The following is a 24,962-nucleotide window of genomic DNA, read 5'->3' on the forward strand; positions in this document are numbered from 1 at the left end:
AAAAAAACATTGAGCATCCATATGTCCACCACTTTGATTCCGTCGTTGTTAATATGTGAGATGCTGAATGATTTGAGAGGAGGTTGCAGACGCAAATGCTTCTGTACGAATCTCCTAAGATAAGAACACTCTAGGCCAGGCGTTGTGGCTCATGCCTGTAATCCCAGCACTTTGGGAGGGTGAGACAGGCAGATCACTTGAGGCCAGGAGTTCGAGACCAGTCTAGGCAATGTACAGAAACATGGGAAAACTCTACAAAAAAGAAAATACAAAAGTTAGCCAGCCATGGGGGTGCACACCTGCAGTCCCAGCTACCCAGGAGGCTGAAAAGAAAAGGCGGCTTGAACCAGGGAGGTAGAGGTTACACCAAGCCAAGACTGTGCCACTGCACTCCAGCCTGGGCAACAGAGTGAGACCTTGTCTCAAAAACAAAACAAAACAAACAAACAAACAAACAAAAACAAAAAAAAGAAAGAAAAAAATAAGAACATTCTCCTACATAACTACAATATTATATCATATTACACCCAAGAAGAGTAACTGTAGCTCCCCTAGTGCTTCTAAGATCAAGTCCAAATTCACATTACCCCGCTTGTCTAGAGATTGCCTTTTAGGACTTTAAAAAAATACTATGGGCTGGGCACAGTGACCCACATGTATAACCCTAGTGCTTTGAGAGGCCAAGGCAGGAGGATCGCGTGAGGCCAGGAGTTGAAGATCAGCCTGGGCAACATAGCAAGACCCCATCTCTTAAAAAAAAAAAAAGTTTAAAAATTAGCCAGGTGCAGTAGCTGCCACCTGTAATCACAGGCACTTTGGGAGGCCGAGGTGGGCAGATCACTTGAGGTCAGGAGTTTGGGACCAGCCTGACCAACAAGGTGAAACCTTGTCTCTACTAAAAATACAAAAGAAAAAATAATTACCCAGGCATGGTGGTATGCGCCTGCAGTTTCAGCTACTTGGTAGGTGGAGGCAGGAGAATGACTTGAGCCTGGAAGGTGGAGGTTGCATTGAGCTGAGATCGTGTCACTGCACTCCAGCCTGGGTGACAGAGCGAGAGTCCGTCTCAAAAAAAAAAAAAAAATTAGCCAGGTGTGGTAGCACCTGCCTGTAATCCCCGCTACTCAGAAGGCTGTGGCAGGAGGATCACTTAAGCCCAGGAGTTGGCGGCTGCAGCGAGCTATGATTGCACCGCTGCACTCCAGCTTAAGCAAAAAAGTGAGACCCCATCTCCAAAAAAAAGAAAAAAAGAAAAAAGAAATGTTGCAAACCAGGAACCAAGCAAGGCGCAAGCATTGCATGTGGTGGTTATAGCTCCTTAATCTATTTTAATTTACAGCAACCACTCCAGCCCGTGTTTCTGCCCCATGACGACTTTTTGGAGGGACCAGGCTGGCTGTCTTCTAGAATGCCCCGCATTCTGGATTTGCCTGATTGTTCCTTCACCGTGTCTTCCAGCTTGTTTCTCTCTCCTAGTTCCTGTAGATGGAAATGGGAGCTCGTGCCGAGGTTCCCCCACATTCTCAGTTCACAGCACCTCAGTCATTTTCTCATGGTGTCCCTAACCCAGAAAGAAATACTTGGTGGTTCCATTATTAAGTAGTTATGTTCATACAACTTAAGAAGTCTTGTTCTAGCAACTTAGCACCAGTTGAAAAAGTAAGGCACACAAATTGAAAGAAAAAATAATTTATTTCATCCTTTTTTTAATTATTATTTTTAACTGATACAGAGTCTTGCTTTGTCACCCAGGCTGGAATGCAGTGGTGTGATCTCAGCTCACTATAACCTCCGCCTCTGGGGTTGAAGTGATCCTCCTGCTTCAGGCACCAGAGTAGCTGAGGCTGCAGGTGTGCGCCACCACACTGGGCTACTTTTTGTATTTTTAGTAGAGACGGGGTTTCACCAACGAGTTTTGCCATGTTGGCCAGGCTGGTCTCGAACTCCTGGTGTCAAATGATCCGCCCTGCTTGGCCTCCCAAAGTGCTGGGATTATAGGCATGAGCCACGGTGTCCGGCCTTTATTTCAGTCTTAAATGGCACTAATTACTTACTAATGGGGTATATGCACCTCTCACAGTTTGGAATCAGATTGGACACCACCACCTTCATTTTCTGTTCCACAAACAGGTAGTGCTTGCTTTTAATCACGGAACTGCCAAAAACTCAGCTTCACGGAGATAATATCATCCCCCTAACGTAGCATAATCTAATGTTGAAACTGTGGACTGTCCCAAGCCATGAGGTCATGGTGGTGTCTGAGAGATGTCAACCATCACTGTGTTTCATTTGAAAAATTTAAAGATCCTGTAACCAGTTGTGTGCTGGAGCCAGCGAGTGCTGGCTTTCCAAACAGAAGCAAAAAAAAAAAAAGTAAATCTCTCCTCTAATGAGTGTTGAGAACCGGTTGGTAAACGTTTACTACCATGGCACTGCCGTGGTCTGCTATGAATTTGCTGTAGTCACCCCAGGGTGTCTTGGCATCTAGTTTGGGAACCACAGGTCTTGGGGCTTAATTAGATTGACTTTAAATGCTCTTGGCAAGAAAACGTTGTAAGTGATGCTCTGTTTTTGTTTTTGCTTTTTCCCAAGACGGAGTCTTGTTCTGTCATCCAGGCTGCAGTGCAGTGGCGTGATCTTGGCTCACTGCAACCTCCACCTCCCGGGTTCAAGCAATTCTCCTACCTCAGCCTCCCTAGTTGCTGGAACTACCGGTGCATGCTACCACGCCTGGCTAATTTTTGTATTTTTAGTAGGGATGGGATTTTGCTATGTTGGCCAGGCTGGTCTCGAGCTCCTGACCTCAGGTGATACTCCTGCCTCAGCCTCCCAAAGTGCTGGGATTACAGGCGTGAACCACTGCACCCGGCCAGGAAGCTTTCAATCATAGAAGAGGGTGAAAGGGGAGGGGAAGCCGGTATGTCACATGGCCAGAGAAGGAGCAAAAAAAGACAGTGAGGAGGGAGGTGCCAGGCCCTTTTTAACAACTAGATCTCAGTGAACTTATAAAGCAAGAACTCATTCATTGCTGCAGGAATGATACCAAGACATTGATGAGGGAGTCTGCCTCTGTGACTCAGACACCTCCCCTCAGGCCCCCGTCCAACATCGGGGATCACATTTCAAAAGGAGATTTGGAAGGGACAAGTATCTAAACTCAGTCAGGTGTGGCTCATGCCTGTAATGCCAGCACTTTGAGGGGCCGAGGCAGGAGGACAGCTTGAGCCCAGGAATTTGAGACCAGCCTGGGCAACACAGTGGGACCGCACCTCTACAAAAAACTTAAAAATTAGCCATGCGTGGCGGCACATACCTATAGTCCCAGCTACTAGGGAGGCTTAAGCGGGAGGATCATTTGAACCCCTTGGGTCAAGGCTGCGGTAAGTCATGATTGCATCACTGCACTCCAGCCTGGGTGACAGAGTGAGACCTTGTTTCAAAAAATAAAAAATAATAATAATAATAAAACACCCAACTATATTAGGTTAGTCTGAGCCGCCTCACAGCATAACTACCTCAGGGCAGTCAGTCTGCTCGTAGAGCTAGCAAAGGCTGGAATTAATATTTTAGCAAATAAAGCAGAAGCTACATCTTTTTGGTGGCCACAGGCCATTGGTTAAAAAAGTCACAAAGCCGGGCGTGGTGGCTCAAGTCTGTAATCCCAGCACTTTGGGAGGCCAAGACGGGCGGATCACGAGGTCAGGAAATCGAGACCATCCTGGCTAACCCGGTGAAACCCCATCTCTACTAAAAAAAAAATACAAAAAACTAGCCGGGCAAGGTGGTGGGCGCCTGTAGTCCCAGCTACTTGGGAGGCTGAGGCAGGAGAATGGTGTAAACCCGGGAGGCGGAGCTTGCAGTGAGCTGAGATCAGGCCACTGCACTCCAGCCTGGGCAACAGAGCGAGACTCTGTCTCAAAAAAAAAAAAAAAAAAAGTCACAAGAGCCCTCCTAGTTTCAAGGGCTTTTATTTATCAAAGGTATACCTCACTGCCAATCAGCACGTCTGATGGGATGAGACAAGGGAAAGTGTCAGTCTCGTTGTAAGAAGAGCCTGAGGGACGGGGCAGTGATTACAGTCATCTTCAGGAAATGTAGCCTGTCACACTGACTCAGGACAAGTGCAGACATTCTGGAAACCAGACAAGCGGGCAACAGGGACGTTACCCTGCTGTGAGGATGGAGCACCCAGCTCTGTGCTTCTCTTTCAGTGACCATTCATCTCTCCTAACAGGAGGGTTAGGGTTTGGATTAGAGGCACAGGGTCTTCGTCCATTGGGGCTGCCACAGAAAAATACCTTAGATTGGGTAAATTTATTTATTTATTTGTTTAGAGACAAAGTTTTGCTCTGTTGCCCGGGCTGCAGTGCAGTGGTACAATCTTGGCTCATTGCAACCTCCACACTTCCTGGGCTCAAGCAGTTCTCCTGCCTCAGCCTCCTGAGTAGTTGGGAATACAGGTGCCCACCACCATGCCCAGCCAATTTTCATATGTTTAGTAGAGATGGACGGGGTTTCACCATGTTAGCCAGGCCGGTCTTGAACTCCTGACCTCAAGTGATCCGCCCACCTTGGCCTCCCAAAGTGCTGGGACTACAGGTGTGAACAACCACACCTGGCCTAGATTGAGTAATTTATAAACAATGGGAATTTTCTCTCGCAGTTCTGAAGGCTGGGAATTCCAAGATGAAGGCGCCAGCAGATTCAGTGTCGGGGGAAGAGCTGTTCTTCATAGATGGTGCCTTCTTGCTGTGTCTTCACATAGCAAAAGGGAATATAGCTCACTCAAACTTCTGGGTTTGTTGTTGTTGTTGTTGTTGTTGTTTGAGACAGGCTGTCACTCTGTCCCCCAGGCTGGAGTACAGTAGCGAAATCTCAGCTCATTGGAACCAGTACCTCCCAGGTTCAAGCGATCCTCTCATCTCAGCCTCCCAAATTGCTGAGATTACATGTCTGAGCCACTGTGCCTGGCCAAACCTCTGTTATAAAGTCACTAATGCGGCTGAATGTGCTGGCTCATGGTTGTAATCCTAGCACTTTGGGAGGTTGATGCGGGTGGATTGCCTGAGCTCAGGAGTTCAAGACACCCTGGGCAACATGGTGAAACCCCATCTCTACTAAAATACAAAAAAAAAAAAAGCTGGGCTTGGTGGCAGGGGCCTGTAGTCTCAGCTACTTGGGAGGCTGAGGCATGAGAACTGCTTGAGCCCAGGAGACAGAGGTTGCAATAAGCAGAGATCATGCCACTGCACTCCAGCCTGGGCGACAGAGTGAGATTATTTCCAATAAATAAATAAAGTCACTAATGACATTCATGAGGGCTCTGCCCTTAAAACTTAATCACCTCATCAAGGACCCACCTGTTAATACTATCACATTGGCAATTAAGTTTCAACATAGGAATTTTGGGGGAACATATTCAGATCACAGCAGTTAGTGATGGTCAGAATTGGAGGTAAGAGCCCGGGCGCAGCAGTTCATGCCTGTAAACCCAGCACTTTGGGAGGCTGAGGCAGGCGAATCACCTGAGGCCAGGAGTTCGAGACCAGCCTGGCCAACATGGTGAAACCCCATCTCTACTAAAAATACAAAACACTGGGTGTGGTGGTGCGCGCCTGTAGTCCCAGCTACTTGGAGGCTGAGGCAGGAGAATCGCTTGAACCCAGGAGGTGGAGGTTGCAGTGAGCCAACATCGCACTACCACACTCCAGCCTGGGTGGCAGAGCAAGGCCCTGTCTCAAAAAAAAATAAAAATAAAAAAGAAGTGGGGGTAAGGCATAAGGCCAAGCCACTTAGCACCCATGGTGGTGTGAGCCGCCTTCCTGGAGCTTCCCACCGTGGGTGGCAGTCCTGTTATATCGCAGCCCAGGTGAAGGGTGCCTGGGAGTTGTCCGGTGTAACTGGATGGAACTAAATATAGGAAGGCCAGAGTGGCTGTGATTCCTTTAGCCACTGTCCCCCATAAGTCCCACTTTGAGAGATTTTTCTGACCAAACCGAACTACATTAAGTGAAAAGTTCATTCATTTTCCCATGTTTTATTGATCAAAGGTATACCAAACTGCCAATCATAGCTTCTGATTGGGGTAAGACAGGCAGTGAACACATTGCGTGGATAATTTTTTTTTTTTAACAGCCCGAAGCAAAGAAATTTGAAATTTAACCTCTGAAATCCCATCCCGAAGGAAATGTACAACTTCCGTGTGTGTGTGTGTGTGTGTGTGTGTTTTAAATGGTGAAAATACCTTTGAGCGTTCGTTACTGTGGAGGGTCATTCTCCCCGTCTCTTACCTGATACCATTTCTGGGGCATCAGAGGCCCCAATCCATATTGAAAACATGAATGAAAAATGAGGATCAGTGTTCCGGTTGCTCAGGACTATCACCTGAGTGGGAGATTAGAGTTAAGCCTTAGGGCAAGGTTTAGGGGACAGTGGGGAGTGTTAAGGTTTGATTTTGTGTTTGAGTCAAACCTGGGGCTTCATCCTCACCTTTTTCCACTCTGCTTCTCTTCTTCCTCCACGCCACACCTGTCTCGCTCCCATCTCTCAAACAGGCCCAGCTTGCTGCCATCTGGGGGCCTCAGCCCTAAGTGCTTGCCCCTGCGCACGCAATGAGCTGTCTCCTTATTTTGGCCTCAGCACGAAAGACACCTCCTCCAGGAGGCCTCTCCTGATCACCTCAAATCTGTCCTCCTGACCTCCCACCAACTTCTCTCCTCCCTAATTGTCCTCTTATTTTCTTCGTTGCTCACACTGCTCTTGGAAATAGAACCTTGAGTTATCCTCTCTGCTGGAGGGTCAGCTCCGCGGGGACAGGTGCGGTCTCCTTCCTGTTCTCCGGCTGGCTCTCAGGACCCTGAACAGTGCCCGGTGCTGAAGGACCTTGGTGAGTTCTGGGGGTTGACGGCAAATTATTTCTCCTTCAGTAAAACAGGGGCAGTCACACCCTCCAGACAGGGCTGAGACTTAGGCTGCATGGACCGAGAGGGTTCACTGGTTGTTAAAATATTGGAATACTTCCCTGCTTCTCTAAGGGCCCCACTGGACACGGCTTGGCCTCTCACCTGAGACCCTCTTGGTTTGTTTGTTTGTTTTTTGAGACTGAGTTTCGCTCTGTCACCCAGGCTGGAGTACAATAGTTGATCTTGGCTCACCGCAACCTCCGCCTCCCAGGTGCAAGTGATTCTCGTGCCTCAGTCTCCCGAGTAGCTGGGATTACAGGCATGCACCACCATGCCTGGCTAATTTTTGTATTTTTAGTAGAGATGGGGTTTCACCACCATGTTGGTCAGGCTGGTCTCGAACTCCTGACCTCAAGTGATCCACTCACCTCGGCCTCCCAAAGTGCTGGGATTTCAGGTGCGAGCCACCATGCCCGGCTGAGACCCTCTTCTAATGAAAGGGTTAACTCGGGGCTCAGCAGGGGCCTGCTCTCACCTGTGCCCACCAGGGCTCCCATCCCTAGGAGTTGGTACCGCATGGTTGCAGGATCGATGCCATGCTTGTGAGGTGCTGGGCACAGCATCTGGCCTGTGGGAGACCAGCAGGAACCTTGGGCTGCCACCATGTGATTCTGTTTTGTTGGTGTCACCATTGGTCTTGGCCTATTCTGTGCTGGACCCTGTTGCACACACACATTCACTGGTCCAGTCTCGCAAACTAGACTTGAGTGACGACGCCCAGGGGCGGGTGAAACCGGAAGCACCACAGCACCCCCTGCCCCTCCCCGGCCCTCACCCGGCCCCTTCTCAGTTTCCCCTCTCGGCAGCTCTCAGGGCTCAGCGCCCACCAACGCCCACCCGAAACCACCTCTTCTGAACCCATCTGTGACCCGGCTTCTCTCGGGATCCCTGGCTCATTATAGATGTGTCTGGCCCACTTTCCTTCCAGCTTCCAACCCCAGGCTCTGCCCGCAGGGTTAGGGCCACACTTTCCCTCCCTGGGGCTCTCAAGGAGAAAGGGAAGACGGAGAGTCTGTCCCGGGCCCCCTGGCACTGAAAGAAGGAACCTTCATCTTCTCTCTCTCCGGAGTCCTCAGTTATTAGTCAGCGTTTTGGGGGATAACAAGGAAGGGGTGAAACTTCTGTGCTAATTTTAACATCTGGAAGGATCTTCAGTGTCCTGGACAGGGGCTACTTCTCCTTCTGGGTTTCTCTGCCCCTGATTCCTGATGTCCCTCTTCCTTGGGGCCCAAGTTTTGGGGTAGTGGACCGGGGAGGTGGAGGGGAGGGTCACGGTGACCTCCCAGAGGCCTCTGTATCTGCCCTCCCCCTCCCTGCACCCAAGATGCAGCGCAGCTTCACAGCTCTAAATGCATCCCCAGCACCTGCTGCCAACACCTGGGGGAGGTGAGAGGTGAGTGGGGAGGGAGGCTGTGGGCTGTGCCCTCTGCCCTTCCCAGGTGCCTCCACCTGCCAGGTCTGGACCAGGGACGAAAGCTAGGAACTGACCTATTCTCCATCTCCCTCAGGGTCCCCCCAGCCCAGGCCTGTGCATGCAAACACCATCCTGGCTCCTCCCAGAGCCTCAATGGTCTCTTCTGGAAAATGGGTTTGGGGGTTCTTTTCATGAGGTGGAGGGGCTGACGAAGCGGGCACACAGCAGGGTTCAAGAAAGGTCCTCTGTCCCCTCCCCTACTCCGTCTACTCCCCGGGCTCTTGCCATCCAGTCTTGGGCCCTCAAAGCTCCAGTTCTGCAGCTTCTCTCCCCTCCCCCAAGATCTTTCTCCTCCCCCATCCCCCCCGACGGGTCCTTCCCTACGTCTTCCATCCTGTCATCTCTGTCCGACTTAGTTCCTCCTGCCTCTTCCGGGTCCTGCCAGCTTCCCCTGCTCTTCCTGACAACACCCACCCCACTCCCCGTTCTTCTCCCCGCAGCCCCCGCTGCCCTCCAGGCCCCTCTGTCCCCTACAGCCCTCAAAGCTGGGCCTTCCCTCCTTCCTCTCTCCCCTCACTTCCCTGCCCCTGGGCCTCTCCTGCCCATCTCTCTACCAATCTCTCCCTCCACTCCTCTTCTCCCTCCTTTCCTCTTCCTCTACCCACTCTCCCTGCTCCCCCGCCCTCCCCTCCCCTTCATCCAGGACGTTATTGCAGGAGTTTCCCCACCACCCCCTCCCCTCCCCCCCACACCCTCTCCCCTTTCCCTCTTCTCTTCCCTGCTCCCTCCCCTTTTTCTCCCCTTCTTTCCTCCACCCCCTTCCCACTTCCTTCCTTCTTTCCTCCCCTTCCCTCTTCTTTCCTCCCCCCTTCCCCTTCCCTCCCGTCTCCCTCTCCTTTCTTCCCTCCCTCTCCCATCCTCTCCAGTTCTTCCCCCCTCTTTCCTTCCTCCCTCTCCACGCTGCCCTCCCTCTCTCCCCCCTCCTCTCCTCCCGGGCCTCCCTCCCTGCTCCCTCCCTCCGCCCGCCCGCTCCCACCATCATCAGTATTCCGCTCCCGTCTCCGCCGCTCTCGGCTGCTCTCGGTCGCTGCCGCACCGTCCGAGGCGGGGGCCGGGGCCGGGGCCGGGGCCTGGGGGGGGGTGGGGTGGGGGGAGAGCGGCGCCGGCGGGCCCGAGGAGGGAGGAAGGAAGGAAGGAAGGCTGGAAGGAAGGAAGCCAGGAAAGAAAGAAGGAAAGAAAGGAAGGCAAGAAGGAAGGCGGGCGGCGGGCGAGGGCGCCGGGGCCGGACGGCAGGCGGGCGCGAGGCAAGGAGGCAGAGCGGCCCCCCCAGCCCCACCGCCGCCGCTGCGGAAGCCCCCTCCCCACCCAGGAGCCGGGGAGGGGGGAGAGCGCGAGAGGCTCCGGGCCCGGCCGCAGCCCCGCCCCCCGCGCCTCCCCGCAGCGGGCCTTGCACCCCAAATTCCTCAGCCTCATTGGGGGGGTCCTCCCCCCACGGGCCGGGCATGCTGCCCCCCGGAAGGAACCCCTCTCCTCGCTGTGAGTAGCCGCCAAGGGGCATGGGTCGGGGGCGGGGGCCGGAGGCGGAACCGCGGGGGGTGGGTGGGGGGCATTCGCTAATTGGGGGACAGTGGTCTTAGGCCTCCTCCGGGATGGGGGGATGGCAGAGGACAGGGGGCGGGGCCTAATGGGAGGCAGAAGCCGGTTGGGGAGGCGACTGGGTGGGGGTTCTCCGGGCCGGGCGAGTTCTGTGCTGGGTGGGGGGGGTTGTCGCCGCTGCCTGGGGACAGGTTGTGGGGGGTGCGTCCGGCGGTCGCTGCGTATCCAGCTATGGGGCTGAGGAAGTAGGCTTAGGGTGGGGGGTTCTCCGGGCGTAGGTCCGGGCCCCCCTTTCTGGGGCGGGAGTCCAGGTTATTCCTCTCCCCATGGCCCCTCCCACCCTCCACACCGCTGCTGCTTGGGGTGGGGGGGGCACGCCAGTGATGGGGAGGGGGGAGAGGCGGGCACGGGGTTTCCTTGGTGACCGCGCCTGGCAAGAGCGGTTGCCGTGGCAACCGGGGAGAACCGGGGAGTTTGGGAAGTGAAAATGGGAAAGACAGAGGGGGTGATTGGGGAGTGAGACAGCCCCCTCCCCAGTCTTCAGCCCGTCTCCCTCTGGGGTCACCTCGCCTCTCCTAATGGGCAGCTCGGACCCCTGCCCCTCCCTCTCTCCAAGACCCCCGGTTCCCTGACCCCAGTCGGCTTTGGGGCCTTGTATCCTTGGGCACATGTCTCTCCAGGACCACTGCCTCTCCCACCTCCCTCCGCCCTCCCCTCCTGGAAATCTCTCCTCCTGGGGACCCCCGCCCCCCATTTGCTACCTCCTCACCAGGCTTCCGACCCTCACACCTGCTCTTCTAGGACCTTCTAAGGCACGGCACCTGCCCCTCAGGATTCTCTAACCCCCATCTCTGACAATACCCCAGATATCCCTCTCCAGACCCTCTGTCCAGGAGACCCTCACTTCAGCCGCCCTCTCCTCCAGCTCCCTCCTCCCACTACCTCCCCGCTCCTCTTTGGGCCTTGCACCCCAGCCTCTCCCCTTTCTCCCCAACACCCCCAGTCGCCTTCTCCTTAGCCCATCACTCTCTGAAACCTCCTTCTATGACCTTTCTTCACCCAGAGACCCCATCCATCCTTGTCTCCTCACCCCATAGTACTCCGCAATCTCAGACCCCTCAATCCTAGCTCTCTCCTTTTGGGAACCTCTCCTTCCAACTCACCATCAATCCCGGGCTCTCAGGGTTCCCCCATCTCCATGCCCCTGCCTCCCTGGGGTCCTGTCCTGCCAGGGGCCCAGCCAGTCTCTCTCCAGGACTCCGAGTCTCCATAGCCCAGGATGGCCTCTTGCCCACCCCTCCACCCCTTCGCCTCCTCTCTGCACCCCCATCTCCTTCCCCAGACTTCCTCACCTCTGCTCTCCCCCTGAGTGCCCTCCCCTCCTCCCTGCCCCCTCCCTGCAGCCTCTGGCGACTTTCTCTCCGGGTGGGGAATTCCCCTGGGGAGAGCCCAGCTGGGAAGGGGGAGGGGGAAGGGAGCCTCGGGGCTGCCCCTCGGCCCCCTCCCCGCCCCCCTCTCCAGCTGGGAGCTGCAGTGGCGCCTCCGCAGCGCCCCATTGCTATGCGCCTCACATCCCAAGTCCCGGCCGCGCAGCCGCCAGACAGGAACTCGGGCTCCAGGCAGCTGGGAGTAGCCGGAGCCGGCTTCCCTCCTGGTCCAGGAGCCTGAAAACTCCCGCCCCCCACCCCGGACCGCGGCCAGGACGGCACCTCCCTCTTCCTGTAGCATCTTCCACAGCCTTCGCCTTCTAACCTGCCTTTCCGCAGCCTCCACTTCCCCTTCCCACCTTCTTCCTCTTCTTCCTCCTCCCTGGGGCTCCTCTCCTCCTGGCCACCCAATTGTCCAAACGCACACAGAGAAAGGAGGGACGGAGAGTGAAGCTGCCGAAAGGCGGGAGAGAGACACAAGGAAGGGAAGGGTGGGAGCCAGGGAGGGAGGCACACAAGGAGAGAGGGGACCCAGCCTCCGAAACAGACGTACAGGCAATTAGGGCATCAGCGCGGAGTCACGGAGTTACTCACTTAATTTTCAAAAGAAAGAGAGAGGGAGCCGGGGACACACGCCACTCCCACCCAGAGAGCAGACACGCGAGCCAGGCAGAGACGCAGGGAGCCACAGACTCAGGGAGGGTGGGACAGACCCACGAGGTGCCTGCTGGGGCCAGCAGGAAGCTGGGGGACACTGGCCACCAGAGCTCTGGAGGGTTAGAGGCCGATTCTGACTCGTCAGAGGGACCCCAAGTCAGCGATAGAGAGTGGGAGCCTGCGAGGAAGACACGGGGCACGTGGAGGCAAAGATTGCCACACAGGAACACACAGTCATTCACTGGCAGCCAGAGACCCCATGTGGAACCAGAGAGGCCGAACTGCAGACGCAGCCCCCACACTCAGTCAGCCAGTGGTCAGGAGACAGAGGGAGCAGTCCCCAGACCTGTAGTCTTGTGTCACATGGAGACACACACACAGTCCTTCATACACAGACCTGGAGGGAGAGACAAAGGCAGGAGGCCCGTGCCTCGTGGTCCTGTGGCCTCGTGGCCTCACACTTATGGACAGACACACAGCAAAAGGCATGGAGGTGGCCCCAGAGCTACAGAGATGCAGCCCCAGGTGCCGTAAGACAGTCACAGAGCTGCGCACACACTAAACCTAGTGCCAGCGTCGGGGGCATGCGTGTGTACTGCAGGGAGGGCCAGCCCCGTCGGGCTCCAGCAGTCACCCTTAATCCCACTCAGAGACAGCCCGGAGAATGTACTCTCCCCACGGGGCTCCTCAGGGACCTCCTCGCCGTCCGTCCGAGAGGTCAGCAGAATTGACATCAGGTATCAGAGGGCGCTGATGTCTCTGTCACAGGCAGAGCCTGTGCACACAGGTGCCCACACACACACCGTCAGGGCCCCTGCAGAGAGGCCGATCTTCAGGCAGAGGTGCTGTGGGGTGGGGGTGGGGGTGGGGTGGCCGCTGAATCCTCAGTCCCTTCTGGAACCCTGGCCCTGCTTTCTTGCCAGGGACTCCACCCCCTCAATCACCTGTGTCACCTGCTAGGACACCTGCTGGGTAGCTCACACAGGCTCTCTCTCTCCATCCTCTCTCCCGACGTTTCATCCTTTCCCACCCCACTCTCTCTGGCCGGGCGTCTGTCCAGAGGTGTCACCTGGACCTCCTGTCTCTGTCAAGCCGTCTCATCTCTTCATCTCCTCTCATCTTCCCTGGGACTGACCCTTTGCCCTCCCAGCCCCCGGTGTCTTGCTGGCCTGGCCCATCCGTCTAGTCTGTGGACTCATTCATCAGTCTTTCCCTCTTCCACCCCATCTGCTGTGAAACCTGCCTCTATTTCTGTCTCTGCTCGACACCGCTCTCTGTGCCTGTCTTCTTTGTCCCTCTGTGTCACTCGCCCTCACCTCTGCTGCTGTTCTTGCCAGCCTGTCTGCCTCCCCGCCTCCCCTGCTCCTTCCCTGTGGTTCCCTCTCCCCACATCCCTGAGGATTCACTTTCGCCGGGGTCCTCTGGGCGGCCCGAGAGGGTTATTTCCCCCCAGCGCCTTCAACATGTTTAATTTGTTGCCAACATTTTTTAAATTCGAGATTTCGCATAAAAATCTAGACTGCTAGCTTTTGGAATCTTCTTCCCCCTGGGTAACTGTGGGCTATGCTCAGGTGTGCAGCGCCACCACGCCCCACTCTCCCCTCTAACCAGCACCGTGATCATCTTCCCTGCTGGGCTCCATAGACAGAGGAGTTTGCAACCTCTGCTGTTTGCTCCTCTTCCTCTCTGCTCCGTCTCTTTGTGCCCCATCACCCTCTCCACTCTCCTTCCCTTGGTTTCCCTTGCGGGGTCCTCTTTCTGCCCCTCCTCCTTCATTCCCCCATCAGTTTGCCCTAACTCCAAGCCTCACTTTGGGCCCTGTTTCCACTTAAATGGCCTCCTTTCCTTGGAAAAGCAGGAAGAGTCTTATCTTTATCTGGGAGAAGTGGTTCTTAAGACTGCCAGGGCGCAGAGCACACGCCCATTCTCCAGGGCCAGGGTCTGCTGTGAAACTGCCAGCCCCTCACAGTGTTGGAGGGTCAGCGTTGTGTGAAGCCACCATGTTGCAGCCTGTCCTTCTCAGCTGGCTGATGGCTGGGGTGGGCCACAGACCCCACACTCTTGCCCCCAGCGTGTGGCATCACAGCCTGTACATAGGCAGGGGGTAGGCTTCCCTGTGCACCAGGCTGCATATTTGGCCCCAGAGCAGGTGGAGAGCAGGGGCTGTCTTAGAGGACCTGGCATGTAGACCGTGTTTCCGGAGGAAGAGGGCCTCACCTCCAGATAGGGGTGCAGAGGACAGGGCTCCCCTTTGTGCCTGGCAGCACTCAAGCCCAGCAGCAGCCCCTCCACCATCACCCTTGCTGGGTATAGGGGGCACGTCTTTGTGTCCCCTCTGGCAGGGTTCGGGAAACCTCATTAACTCTGAGTTTGGAGACCCTCTGTCCCCACTGGGGAGAACCTCCCTTTCCTTCCAGTCCCAGTTCCTGAGGCTGGGCTGGCTCTGCCAGACAGGGGGTGGCAGGAGAGTAAGAAGAGTGGCAGGATGCCCCTTGTTGCCTGGAAACCCACACACAACTGTTGTCATGGCAGGCAGAGGTGGAGGGGCTGCCTCGGAGGCCCACGAGATGGGCTGGTGGGGGCTCGCCACTGGGAGACAGGCAGGAGCCCACAGGGGACTGCTGAGAGTGAGAATCGGGGGTGTCTGGTAGTATCTGGGATCCTGGCGGGGGGTTGAGGACTAAGTATGAGACCTAGACAGAGACAGGCCAGGCACAGTGGTTCACACCTGTAATCTCAACACTTTGGGAGGTTGAGGTGGGTGGATCACCTGAGGTCGGGAGTTTGAGACCAGCCTGGCCAACATGGTGAAACCTGTCTCTACTAAAAATGCAAAATTAGCCAGGCATGGTGGTATGAGTCTGTAATCCCAGCTACCCGGGAGACTGAGGCAGGAGAATTGCTTAAACCTGGGAGGTGGAGGTTGCAGTGAGCCGAGATCATGCCGTTGTACTCCAGCCTGGATGACAAGAGCAAAACTCCATAGAAAAAAAACAAAAACAAAAAACCTAGATGGAGAGGAGGAAAGGAGTGAGGCAGGGCAGGAGGGGGCAGCAGCCGCAGCCACTCCCAGGCTCACTGTGCCCCCCAGATGCTGTGCCAGCCCGGGGAGTTGAGCTTAGGCCCCAGAGCTCTTGTTCAAACACTGTAAAGGTCAGAAGGCTGTGCAGCCACGGCTCCACTGGAGAGGCCAGCCCCAGGTGGTAAATGCAGAGGAGATTGGCCCTTCCCTTGCCTCGAGCCCTCTCTCCAGAGCCAGAAATGATCATGATCGTAGCTAACTGATGAAGAGCGTGCCACGAGCCAGGCTTAGTGCTCAGCCTTGTATGTGGCTGTCTTCCACGTTTTCCTTGGGCAACCCTGCAAGGAGGCACAGCCATCATTCCTGGATCGACAGATGGGGAAACTGAGGCCCAGAGAGGTGGGGTTCCTTGCCCCAAATTATACACCTAGAAGTGGCAGAGCCAGGATGACAAACCCTGGTGTGGGCCACGCTACAGGTCGCCTCCCCCTATGAGACAATTGCTTTACAGAGGGGAAAACTGAGGCCAAGAGAGGAGAATGCACTGGTCCATTGGGCCCTCCAAGTGGCAATTAGAGTCTCACTCTGTCGACCAGGCTGGAGTGCAGTGGCGCAATCTCGGCTCACTGCAACCTCTGCCTCCTGGGTTCAAGCAATTCTCCTGCCTCAGCCTCCCGAGTAGCTGAGACTACAGGCACGCATCACTACACCTGGCTAATTTTTTTTTTTTTTTTTGTATTTTATAGTAGATACACCATTTCACTGTGTTAGCCAGGCTGGTCTCAAACTCCTGACCTCAAGTGATCCACCTGCCTCAGCCTCCCAAAGTGCTGGGATTACAGGTGTGAGCCACTGCACCCGGCCATAAAATTGTTCATAATCACAATAATTAGGTTGTTACTAACAATACACTCGTAGGTTAGACCATTGGAGTTGGGGAAGGACAGGGTCTTGCTCTGTTACCCATGCTGAAGTGCAGTGGCACAACCACAGCTCACTGCAGCCTCGACCTCCTGGGCTCAAGCGATCCTCCCACCTCAGCCTCCCGAGTAGCTGGGATTACAGGCATGCACCACCACACCCGGCTAATTTTTGTATTTTTTGTAGAGAGGGGAGTCTCACTATGTTGCCCAGGCTGGTCTGAAACTCCTGAGCTCATGCGATCCTCTTGCCTTGGCCTCCCAAAGTGCTGGGATTACAGGCATAAGCCACCACGGCCAGCAAGATTAGACGTTTGAAGGCACTGAAGCTCTCACAGCTCAGGGGCTGTCAGGTTCTTAATCTTGTTTATGCCTCTAAAGCACCAGAAGGGAAAGGATTCCCCCACGCTGGTTCTCACAGTGGGGTGTGACATCAGCCCTCACCAACGTGGGGTTGTAGGATCTTGTTGCGGGAACAGCAAAGACCCCAGATGTAATCCCGTGGGCCCCCTGCTCCTTGACAGATGAGTGGTTTCGATCCAGCCAGAACTGCTGGATTTACAATGGTGGAGAAGTGGCGGGGCTCGGTGGGGAGGGGCTGAGTCACGGAATGGGAAAACTGTTCATTCTTCTGACCCGTAAGAATAAATAACTTTTTTTTTTTTTTTTTTAAGACGGAGTCTCGCTCTGTCACCCAGGCTGGAGTGCAATGGCACTATCTTGGCTCACTGCAACCTCCACCTCCCAGGTTCAAGCGATTCTCCTGTCTCAACCTCTTGAGTAGCTGGGATTACAGGCGCGTGCCACAGCTCCTGGCTAATTTTTGGTATTTTTAGTAGAGATGGGGGTTTAACTATGTTGGCTGGGCTGGTCTCGAACTCCTGACCTCAAGTGATCTGCCCGTCTTGGCTTCCCAAAGTACTGGGATTATAGGCCTGAGCTACTGCGCCCAGCTGAGAATAAATGTTAACTTTTAATGTAGCTGTCACTTAAGTGTCAAGCACTGTACATGGTCACCAGGAACCCCAACAAGCTATGAATAGGTGTCATTATCTTCACAGACCGCAAGGCGGAGCCTGGGGCAGGGGACACAGGGAGAAAGTGGTCAGCCAGAGTTTAAACCCAGTTTTCCTTGACACCAACGCTCTTTCCACCTCTCCATCCTTCCTCTTCACAGGACAGTGTGATGAGGTGGACGAGGAGAAGGAGGATTTCTGGATCCTAGAATAAGTTCACTGAGCATTTTCCTTTTATGCCCCAGGCATTTCCCTAAACTCATCACAGATGTCAGACCTTCCCCACCTACAGATGAGCAGACCGAGGCCCTGAGGGGTGAAGTTCCCTTTGCAAGCCAACGTAGCTAGTAACTGTGGCAGCTGAGGTTCAAACCCAGGTCTAGTTGATTCCAAGGCCCGCCCAGAGCCACACCCCTATGCAGAGCTCAGGAGAGAAGAGGAGGGGGCTTCATTCTTCATCCTGAACTGGAATATAGGAGTGAGATGGGCACTTAGAGACCCTTCAGCCCGTTGCTGTGAGACCCGCATCCCCTGGGAAACAGAATGACAGTCTTGCCCTAGATACGGCGATGCAGAATCTGCAGTTTTTTGTTATTATTATTATTTTTATTATTTTGAGACAGAGTCTCACTCTGTCACCGAGGCTGGAGTGCAGTGGTGCGATCTCGGCTCACTGCAACCTCTCGGGTTCAAGCAATTCTCCTGCCTTAGCCTCCCGAGTAGCTGAAACTACAGGCAGGTGCCTCCACGTCCAGCTAATTTTTGTATTTTTATTAGAGACAGGGTTTCACCATGTTGGTCAGGCTGGTCTCAAAACTCCTGACCTCAAGTGACCTGCCCGCCTCAGCCTCCCAGAGTGCTGGGATTACAGGCGTGAGCCACCGCGTCCCACCAGAATCTGCCTCTTAACAAGATTCCCAGGCAGCTGGACACACATTCACGTCTGAGAAACGTGGCTCCAGTTCACATCGTTTTCAGCTTTTTGTGACTTTAAGCAGCACCCTTTTGTTGTGAACAAAATACGCACAACCCTGTGAGAGAAAACGGATCGGATCAGCGTCCTTCCTAGGTGGGACCCCTATGAGTGCAGCAGGCTGGGGCCACGCCCCTCCCCACCTGCAAACTGACTCTCACACCCCACTGCCCGAGCCTTGGCAACAAATACTGTTGTAAAAACCACCAGTGCCAGGCCAGGGCCCTGTTCTCTTCCGGGGTGAATTCAGTTCAGGGGTGTTAAGCTGTCCCATCCCAGCACAGAGCCACAGTCCGGGGGCCTGGAAGTTCAGTTTCCTTTCTTTTCTTTTTTTTAAGATGGAGTCTCACTCTGTCACCCAGGCTGGAGTGCAGTGGCGCCATCTCGGCTCACGGCAAGCTCCGCCTCCCGGGTTCAAGTGATTCCCCTTTCTCAGCCTCCCGAGTAGCTGGGATTACAGGCGCCCGCCACCATGCACGGCTAATTTTGTATTTTTAGTAGAGGTGGAATTTCATCATGTTGGTCAGGCTGGTCTCAAACTCCTGACCTCAGGTGATCCACCCACCTTGGCCTCCTAAAGTGCTGGGATTACAGGCGTCAGCCACCGCGCCCGGCCCTCTTTTCTTTTTCTTTTCTTTTTTTTTTTTTTTTGGAAGTTCAGATTTTGTCCCAAAGCCTGCCCAAATCTGGCTACCATGGGTATGGCAATGACCTCACCATGCCTCAGTGTGCCCTTCTGTAAAATGGGCAGCAGTAGCTCTCGCCGTGGGTCCTTGTAGGGACTGAATGAGCTCTTGCAGCTGGCTCCTGCAGCGCAGGCCTGGCGCAGGCAACCAAGGCAGAGCTGGCCAGGTACTCAGGCCTCACACTCTCCGTAATGTTCTGTTTCTCCGGCTATCATCTCCCTGGCTTCTCCATGAGTCCTACAAGAGCCCTGTGAGGTAGCTGGGCAGGGCCAAGGAGCAGACAGAGCAGCACTTCAGGGACTCAGGCAGAAGCAGTTCCAAGCAGCATCAGTGGTTAGATCCATGCTGTCCGACGCAGTAGCCGCCACAGCCACTGCTACGCGTGAGCAACAGTCACATCAAATGAAATGAAGAATTCGGTCCCTGGCCACCCTCAACACATGTCACGTGCTCCATGGCCTCGTGTGGCCGGTGGCCGCCAGTGCTGGACAGCATGGAGAGAACATTTGCATCACTGCAGGGAGTCTATTGGATGGTGATGCACTGAAATATTGAAATACAGGCAGGTGCTGCAGCTCACGCTTATAATCCAGCACTTTGGGAGGCTGAGGCCGGAGGATTGTTTGAGCCCGGGAGTTTGAGACCAGCCTGGGCAACATGGCAAAAGCCCTTCTCTACAAAAATACAAAAAAATTAGCCGGGGGTAGTGGTCCGCGCCTGTAGTCGGCTACTTGGGAGGCTGAGGTAGGAGGATCACCTGGGCCTGGGAGGTGGAGGCTGCAGTGAGCCAAGATCATGCCACTGCACTCCAGCAGAAATTTATGTGTGTGTGTGTGTGTGTATGTATGTGCATGTATATATGTATGTGTGTGTGTGTATATACATATATGTATGTATACAGTTGACTCCTGACCAACTTGGGGGCTAGGGATGCCAGCCCTCTATGCAGTTGAAAATCTGCATGTAGGCTGGGCGCGGTGGCTTAAGCCTGTAATCCCAGCACTTTGGGAGCCCGAGGCGGGCGGATCACGAGGTCAGGAGATCGAGACCATCCTGGCTAACACAGTGAAACCCCGTCTCTACTAAAAAAAATACAAAAAGACTAGCAGGGCGAGGTGGTGGGCGCTTGTAGTCCCAGCTACTCGGGAGGCTGAGGCAGGAGAATGGCGTGAACCCGGGAGGCGGAGCTTGCAGTGAGCTGAGATCCGGCCACTGCACTCCAGCCTGGGCGACAGAGCAAGACTCCGTCTCAAAAAAAAAAAAAGAAAAAAGAAAAAAGAAAATCTGCATGTAACTTTTGACTCCCCTAAAACTTAACTACGAATAGTGTCCTGTTGATTGGATGTCCTGCCAGTAACATACACATTCAGTTAACACGTTCTGTGTGTTAAATGTATTCTATCTCGAATTCTGACAATAAAGTGAGCTACAGAAAAGAACATGTTATTGAGAAAATGCTAAGGAAGAGAAAATACATTTACTAGCCACTAAGTGGAGTGTATCATCGTAAAGGGCTCCCCGATCATCTTCACGTTGAGTAGGCTGTGAGCAGGTGGGGGGTGGGGGGAGCGTTGTCTTGCTGTCTGCGGAGTGGCAGAGGCGGGAGAAAGTCCACATATAAGTGGACCACGCGGTTCAAACCCCAGTCCTTCAAGGGTCAACTGTAGTCCTCCACTCGCTGGTAAATAGCTCACCTCAGCCCTTCCTGGGTCCCCACTGCCCCCCCAGCCAGCCCCCACCCAGCCCTCTGTCTTCTGAAACCTGCTGTTAATTCCCGTTTCTCCAATGAGGAAACTGAGTGACCGCAGGGTACTGTTCCTAGCAGAAAATTGGCAGCACCACGGGGTCGGAGCCCAGGTTTCTTCTTTTCCCAGCTGCCAGCCAGGCTCTGAGTCCTATATCTCACTTGTTGGTCACTTGCTGTATGCCAGGCCCCTCCTTGGGCCCCCTTGCCACAGCCCCGTGCAGCAGCATCAGAGAGGCTGCAGCTGGCCCAAGGTGGCACAGCCAGGGACTGGACAGGAGCCGGGCGGGCAGCATGTCCCCTGCTCACCTGCTGCCCTGTGGGTGTGACCAGAGTGAGGCACGTGGAGATTGGGGCTGGGGGGCCTGTGGCAGGGACCTTTGCATTCTCTTCTTCCCGTAACTGCTTCCCACCCCGACATCCTCTTGGCTTTGGAATTTGACCCCAGATCTATAAGAAGAGCCTGACTCCTCCCTCTCCCTCACCTCCTACACCGCCTTCAGGTTCTGCCACTTTTACAAATTTGCTTTATCTGTTCACTCTTTCCCTTCTCTGCATCCCCGTGGCTCCAGCCGCGGCCTCATCCTCTACCCCCGGACCCTTGGCGCAGTTCCTCCTTGACCTCCAGCCGTCCCCGCTCCAGTCCACTCAGAGGGGCCCTTCACCCCCCAGAGCTGAGCCTGCCCCTCTGTTGTCACAGCCCGATGTGGGAGGAAGGAGGCCCTCCGGCCCATTGCCACGGCTTCTGTAACAGCTCGACATTCCCTCCTCCCAGCTTCCCTCCTGGACGTTCCGGAGCCCACCCTGTGCCCACCCTCTCACTTAGCCCCCACCCCCACACTCGCCTCCCTAGAGACACCGGGCTCCTTGCATCGGGTGCCAGCAGAGGAACTGCCGGTAGGGGGCGCTGGCTCGCTCCTTCCTGCAGGAAGTACTGAGGCTCGGAGGGGCCGGCGCTGTGGCAGGTCCTGAGGATGCAGCCGTGAACGCCCCGACAAAGCCCTCAGGAGCTCCCCTCGTAGCAGGAAGGCAGGCAAGGAACGCAGGAACAAATCACCAAGCATCAGGTGCTGGGTGGCCGTGACACGAGCTGTGAAGAAAAAAGGAAGTGCAAGGGATAGGGATGGTAGGGGAGCTCAAAGAAGACCTCCTGGAGGCGTCATGGGAACGCAGAGCCGCCTTGACGGCAGGAAGAGCACCCCTGGCTGGCCGAGGGCACAGCAGGGGCAAAGACCTCTCAGGGGAACGGACCTGGTGTGGATGGGAGGAACCTGGGTGGGAGGCGCCTGGTGGGTGGGAGGAGCCTGGGGGAGGCTGGCGTGGCTGCACGGGAAAGGACAGCCCCCCTCCAAGCAAGTCACCACCTCACCCCCACCCACTGCACCTCACCCCCACCCCGACTGTACCCCCACTGCACGGGCCACCTATTGGTCCTGCTGCCCAGTGGCCTGTGGTCCAGGAAACTCTTGAGCTGAGCCAAGCACCCCTAGTCTTGCTTCCTCATCAGCAGCTCCTAGTGGGCCTGGACTGCCCTTTCGCTAAGGTTCTTCTACCTCGAAACATAGAAGCCTGACAATTCTTGGGGCTGTGGGGTTGCTTTTATTTTGAAAGCATTCAGGACATGGATTGGCTCAGAAAAGCACACACGGGAAGTCTCACCCCTCCCTGACGCCAGCGCTGCCTGTCCCCTCCCCCTGAACCCAGGTCTGTCCCATAGGACCGGCTTCCAGGGACAGAAGGGCTCATCCCACCCCGGCCCGGATCCCTCTCCACCCTCTGGGCTCCAGGCTCCACTTCTGCCCCCGTCCCTCGAAGTGGGAAAGTTCTTCTCTAGCTCTAACCTCCAGGCCTCTTGTTGCAATGATAGTCAATTTCCTATCTTCCCTCTGGCCATCTGAATGTACCCCCCCACCCCCACCCCCACCCCAAAAAATGAGTGCGCCTGACAGGAACGTTCCCTGCCTCCCATTTCTCCTCACCCCGCCTCCCCTGGGTCCCCGAGTTTCCGATCTGCCATCTGCCTGAATCCTCCCAGGCACAGTGCCCGAGATCTCTCAGAGCTGGGGCTGGGGAGGATGGCGAAGCCGGTGAGGACTCAGATTCACGCCTCGAGCGCCCAGGTCCTCCCAGCCTCTGCCTTCCCCTGGATCTCAGCTCCATCTCGGGGCCTCCTGTCCTCCTTCCCCTTTCATGCCTCCTTATATGCCTGTGTCTGTCTCCCTGTGACTCTGCCACTCTCTGCCCCTCGTAATTCTCCTCTTTAGGGGCCTTCTGTGTCTGCACCTCTGGCTTGTTCCTTGCACCATGTGAGGGAGGAGAACAGGTGTACCCTTGTGATGGGTCCTCTCCCGGGGCAGCTGGGGTGGGAGAGGCAACCGTGGTGACCTGGCCAAGTTCCAGGCCTGGGTTCCAATGCCAGCTGTGCTGCCTGAGGGCTGCGTAACCTTTGACAAGTGCTGCCCGCCTCTGAATCTGCTTCTGCACGTAAAATGGGCACAAGAACCATCCCTTCCTCCCAGAGTCGTGGGGAGAGGCCAGCAGCTCGACGAGTGGACAGCATGGCACCCACATGTAATCAGTACTCCCCACCACTACTAGGGGTGCGTGGGGGCAGTGGGCAGTCCACGGAGCCTCCAGCAGCGGGGCATGAAGCCATGATGGGGTGTCAGGCATGTCATGTCCTGTGCAGTGCGGGTGACTGCAGGGGCTGAGGAAGGGTGGCTGTTCAGGATGACTGTGACCTTGCCTGCACCCTGCCCCCCACACACAGGCAACCTCCATGGGAATTGTTGCTGTTATCAGGCCAGTCTTGGGGGTCTTTGGGGCCCCTGGACTCTAGCGAGGCTGGCCTGGGAGGGGCCACTTCCTAGCCGTGTGTTTCGCCTCAGGCAACTGACAGCACCTCTGTGTGTTTCAGCTTTCCTAGCTGTGAACTGGGTGTAATGGCAGTCTTCTCTCAGAGGGTTGATGCACACTGCAGCAGCTAATGCAAGTAAAGCTCCCAGAATGGTGCCCAGTCAGTGCCAGATGTGTGTTGGACGTTACCACCTTTGGTGGGGTGGTTATTCAGTGAGTTCACACAAGTCAGATGTGTGTGCCATGCCTGGCTTTGAGAATGTGTGCGGAAGAGATGAGGTTAGCCGGCATTCCTGTTATCCGGGTCAGAGGGCTGTATCTGGGGACAGCTGGGGCCAGGTGCCCCCTCAGCGTGCAGCTGTATCCAGGAGTGTAGCTTACACAGGTGGTACCTGAGGTTTGGGCAGAGTGGTAGCTTTCCTCTGGGTGCACGGAGCTGCGCTGGCACCTCCTGTTTGGAATCTGAGATGTAGTATCTAGGACTTAGCCATCCGGGTTGTGCTGGGGCATGGAAGGTGACCCGGGGCATGGAGGGTGACCCAGGACATTGGTGTCCAGCTGGCAACAGCTGCATCACGGCGTGAGGTGTGGTTCCTCATCCAGGTATCAGCCCACACCTGTCATCCCAGCACTTTGGGAGGCCAAGGCAGGCGGATCACTGGAGGTCAGGAGTTCAAGACCAGCCTGGCCTACATGGTAAAACCCCAATTCTAACTAAAAATATAAAAATTAGCCAGGCGTGGTGGTGGGCGCCTGTAGTCTCAGCTACTCGGGAGGCTGGGGCAGGAGAAGTGCCTGAACCCAGGAAGTAGAGGTTACAGTGAGCTGTGATTGTGCCACTGCACTCCAGCCTGGGCAACAGAGTGAGACTCTGTCTTAAAAAAAAGGTGCTGCCTCCGCCAGCAGGCCTCCTGGGATGGAAGGGGACCTGGGGACCAAGGGCGTCCAGGGCTGGGCGGCCTGGCTCGGTGTGCAGAACCAAGAGTGGGGGTGTCTGTGTGTGAGCGTGGGGGGAAGTAGACTCCCAGTGGTGATCGCGTACCCATCCATCCCTGAACCCAGTGTTTGTGAGCAACTGCCATGTGTCAGGCACTGTTGTGGGTCCTGGGAACCAAAGGGTCACAAACTGGCTGCCCTCGGGAAACTTGCATTCAAGCGCACGGGCCCGTATAAAAGCTCAGACGCTGATAAATGTCACGGAGAAAAACGAAACAGAGAAGGTTCTGGAGACGGATGGGGGTGCTGTCTGATGCAGGGCGGTCTGGACAGCCTCACTGAGATGGTAGCATTGGAGCACAGACCTGATAGAGAGCAAGGCAAGAGCCCTGTGGACAACCCGAGAAGAGCATTCCAGGCAGAGGGAAGAGCAGGTGCAAAGGCCCTGGGGCCAGGGTGTGCATGGCCTGGAAATGACGAGTGAGCAGGGGGAGGAGGGAAGCGATGAGGTCAGAGAAGGAGCTGAGTGGAGAGTGGGGGCCTGAAAACTGCGGTGAAGTCCTCACCTCTGCTCTGAGTGGGAAGGGAGCCTTGGAAGGCTGTGGAGCAGAGGCAGGGCAGGGTCCATTGGGTGTTGACAGGATCCCTCTCGCCGCCCATGGGGAACGCACAGGGAGTGGGGATGAAGGTAGAAATGGGGAGGCTGGATGGGAGGACACTGTAATCGTCCAAGAGGGAGATGGGAGCCAGGCC

At 55.4% G+C, this 24,962-nt stretch overlaps 1 protein-coding gene across 4 annotated transcripts in view; it reads left to right on the forward strand.

Moving 5' to 3' along the window:
* The first annotated feature begins 6,506 nt into the window (after positions 1-6,506).
* The window catches only part of LRRC4B (leucine rich repeat containing 4B), a 57,880-nt gene continuing 39,424 nt past the window's right edge, over positions 6,507-24,962 (forward strand). For 2 of the 4 annotated variants that reach the window (XM_037991986.2, XM_073016143.1), the window contains exon 1: positions 9,535-9,912. The gene's annotated coding sequence lies outside the window, so the exon portion shown is untranslated. Of the gene's footprint in view, positions 6,887-9,394; positions 9,913-24,962 lie in introns of those variants that run through there. The other 2 variants (XM_073016144.1, XM_007997674.3) reach the window with 2 other exon arrangements.

Source organism: Chlorocebus sabaeus, chromosome 6, assembly GCF_047675955.1.
Source record: "Chlorocebus sabaeus isolate Y175 chromosome 6, mChlSab1.0.hap1, whole genome shotgun sequence".
In the NCBI taxonomy this organism is placed as follows: Eukaryota; Metazoa; Chordata; class Mammalia; order Primates; family Cercopithecidae; genus Chlorocebus; species Chlorocebus sabaeus.